Raw genomic sequence first — 3,898 nt, 5'->3', positions numbered from 1 at the left:
ATGTTTTGGAAGGAAGGAGAGGGGCTGTATCAAAATAGTGAGGTGAATTAAACAGAGAACAGAACAGCAGAAAGTGAAAGGAATGGGGACTAAGAGACTGTTTTAATAGAAACAGGGGTCAGTGGCAAGGAGGTGTACAGGGAGACAGTCCATACAGAGCAGTAAAGAATCAAGGGAATCAGTGTTTTAGGAACAGAATGAAAACAGAAAGAAAAGATTTAGAAGATCGCAGCATTTACGAGGCTTTTCTGAATTGCAGTGTCTTTCATTAGAATATTATAATAGCTTTGTACCAAGGAACATTCTTTTATGTATTTACTTTATGTATTTACTTACTTTAAGAAATCACAATAAACATCAAGGACTGTCTGAATAGATCAGCTGTGGTATTTTGCATATCAAGGCACTCAAACTGACTACTTTGCAAGGCAGCCAGGTGCTGGAAGACAGTAGCTTACTGTTAAGCCGCAGGCACTGTGGAAGTTAGTATTTTGGGAAGATACAAATCTTTTGCATAATCCTTTCTATATTTCTATATTATCCCCTACATCCTATCCCCACTACATTTATGAAACCAGAGATCTACCACTGATCCGATTACTCCAGTTAGCACCAACTGAAATAAAAAAAAATCATACCTCCACCTCAAAATGCTGTGAGCATCTAGCTAACTCTGGGGCAAATAGGAGCTCTGGAGAAAACTTGGAATCTGGCAGCAGGGGTTGGCTGTGGTATTAGTACACGGTAAAATTTTGACTGAACTTAAGAAATTAATTGGGCAAAGGTAGATCTAAACAATTTCCATGGCATTATGTCCATCTTAGTTTGGTAAAACTTGACCAGATGGTAATACATTGATAAGTGGTGCTACTGATGTTACAGCAATTAATCTGCTGGAAATGCCAATACGGAACACAAAGCCAGTCACGGCTATTACCTAGATGAATACTCTGTGTGAAATTTATTTTCTTTATGTTAATAAGAGGTGAATTGTGGGACAAGTCAAATGAGTTGTGTAGTGACTTAAATATGATGGCAAATTATCACCTAAAACTGTTGATTATAGTGTTACTAGTAAAAGCTAGACCACTATATCTCTGCAGCTGCCAGCCACCTGCTCACCTACCTAAGAGATAAGCTGATCTGTTTCTGTTAATGAGGATTAGCCACCATCATGGAAACTATCGATTTGCATATGTGCAGATAAATGAAATTAAACTTGTATTATGCTATTGTACTTTATTAAAAAAATCAGCAGTATGCTAGCACTTGGAAAACTTGCAAAAATTCTGAGCCAGACTCTGATACACTTCAGCCACATTGTCCTGACTGAGTATCTAGAATTATCTTTCAGTACTGCTATCTGCTGCAGAGTTTCACATACGTACTTAAGGATGTTTCACTGCACTGGTACTACAATCCTGATAAATGCAAAAAGGCCCCAAAGATCTAGAGTTTTTTCAAAACTTAGCCTAGTGCTTCTCAGAAATTCTAAATTCACACAGCAACTTTCAAGAGAAAATATTCCTGGGACACTTTGGTTTTCAAATTCATGTCTGGAAGTCTAGAGAGATGTTCAATAGGAACTGCATCAGATGAAGAAGCTGTACACTTCAGATCAGTGAAAAATGCCAGAGGAGGAGGAAAAAAGAATAGAAGGTTAGCAATGCACATCATCTTTTCTTTATTTCTGGTCCATTTAGGAATGGTCTTTTTTCATATGGGAGAAGAAGAGAGATGGGAGAATGTTGCAGAAATAATCGCACAATTGTGATTATCTAACAACCGAGTAGGCACTGGAAATCTTTAGAAAGAGCTTCACAAATAGCAGCACACAGACCATTGCCGAGTAGCATGCCATCCAGGAAGGAGCCAAGAGCTGCTGCTGCTGCGATGGTGGCTTTCAACAGCAACTTCAGCTATTGCACTTCCTCCTCTTCAGGCCTGGCCAGGGTCCCCAGAGCACGCTACCAGAGGTCTTTGTACAGGTCCTTAGTGAACCCTCCTTCGGTTAACGCTGTATGTGTGATCCACTTCCAGATACCTCATATATCTGAGGGAAGATGAACAATCTAGGCTATTCCACATGCTACACTTCGATAATTCTGAGGTAAACTCATTATGCCCAAGGAGGATTTTTTTTTCAAGTATAGCTAACGTTGCATTATAATAATATTTTTTATTATTCTTAATTAAGACTCTTGCCTTTTTTGAATTCTAATTTTTTAATTACTCTGTAAAATTCACCACTAATGGGTTCCCTTTATCATAACAAAGCTAGCTTTCTTCTTCATGTTCCATTCCTTTGTTATGTTGTTATGAGCTTGCAAATCTGTAAGCACTTTTCTCCATTTGCAGGCCAATGCGGGGAGGTCAGGATGTTTATAAGGACCTGGAATTCCAAAAAATTCATTTTGTATTTTAGTTTTGATTATTGCCACTTAAGCATAATGACAACATCCATCCAGTTAAAAGTTCAGTTCCATTGGAAATTGCTTTTTTTTTTCCAGTGAACCACTGCTAATCAAAAATGTATGAGCAATGCTTTCATAAGTAAAAAAATAGTAAAATAGTCTCATAAGTAAAATAAAATAAAAAATGGAGAGTGAACAACTTTCTGTTCTAACGTGGCCATCTGTCATTTATAAAGACATCACCCGATTAACCTGTCTAATCAACTCCATTCTTTTTTCAAAGTTGGTTAAGTAAGTTTATGAGGAGACGTAGATGTTCTCTTGATTAAATCTGTTGTAAAACGGCCTCTCTGGTGTTCTGCTTTTTGTGCATTTACACATATAAAGGTAATTACAAGTACATATCACTACTGTAAATTCCATGCTTGTCATATTACAGTGCATGACATTTTCATTTCCTCCTGGTGAAAATGAAATCTGATATTTTCTGTTCAAGCAATAATGACCAATTAGAATTTGTTATTATTAATGTTTGTCCTAAAGTGCTCCAAGTCATGAGGTGGTTTCCTCCTAGGCAGTTGAATTTATAATGTGGACAAAAGGGGTTTGACATGTTGCTATACCACCTTCAACCATTGCCTCTCAAGCCTGGTTACTCCTTCAACAAACTGGGAGATCCCCATGGAAAACCCACAATGCAGGGAAGAATATTACTGAGTTGAGGTTTAAAGTGGAGAGCTGAAATAACTGATTCTCCTCAGGAGAAATTTCTGAAGTCTGTCTCTGACCCTTCCTCCCTGACATTTTGCTTTTATAACAGGGACCAGAGCTTAGTTCTCTTGCAAGTGAACGTAGCTCTGCAGAAGTCAGTCAGCTAAGTTGCATCAGTTCTGATGCAATGTGGTCAGCTATCTTCATCGGGATTTCTTCAGTGCCTTCAGATTCTGCCAGTAATGGGGAAACTACTGGAAACTGGCCCTTTGAAGAACTGCCCAAGGAATGAATTCAAATAACTGTGTTATACCTGGGAACCACAATAGGATGGCTTCTATAATATGCAGTCAAAGTTTATGTAAGTAGCTGAAATACTGAATATGTTTTAAATGCTTTACTAGTCACAGATAAGTTTGGTTATATTTGATAAAATGCCAGTTTTATTGCTGCCAATTTCAGCATTTGGATAATTTTTTTATTGCCTGATTCTTCTTTCATTTAAAATAAAATACATGTCAAATCCTGAGATGAGTAGATGTCCTGGTTTCGGCAAGGATAGAGTTAATTTCCTTCCTAGTAGCTGGTACAGTGCTGTGTTTTGGATTTAGTGTGAGAACAATGTTGATAACACACCGAGGTTATAGTTGTTGCTAAGTAGTGCTTACACTAGTCAAGGACTTTCCAGCTTCCCATGCTCTACCGACTGAGAAGGCTGGAGGTGCACAAGAAGCTGGGAGGGGGCACAGCCAGGACAGCTGACCCAAACTGGC

The 3,898-nt window shown here is 38.3% G+C and overlaps 1 long non-coding RNA gene across 1 annotated transcript in view; it reads right to left on the bottom strand.

Moving 5' to 3' along the window:
• Positions 1-1,663: 1,663 nt before the first annotated feature.
• The window catches only part of LOC103899731, a 9,389-nt gene continuing 7,154 nt past the window's right edge, over positions 1,664-3,898 (bottom strand). The window contains exon 2 of the long non-coding RNA XR_657629.2: positions 1,664-2,392. This is a non-coding gene — a long non-coding RNA (uncharacterized LOC103899731). The remainder of the gene's footprint in view (positions 2,393-3,898) is intronic.

This window comes from Aptenodytes forsteri, unplaced genomic scaffold, assembly GCF_000699145.1.
Source record: "Aptenodytes forsteri isolate BGI_AS27 unplaced genomic scaffold, ASM69914v1 Scaffold227, whole genome shotgun sequence".
Classification (NCBI taxonomy): Eukaryota; Metazoa; Chordata; class Aves; order Sphenisciformes; family Spheniscidae; genus Aptenodytes; species Aptenodytes forsteri.
This window is presented reverse-complemented; position numbering and strand designations above follow the sequence as displayed.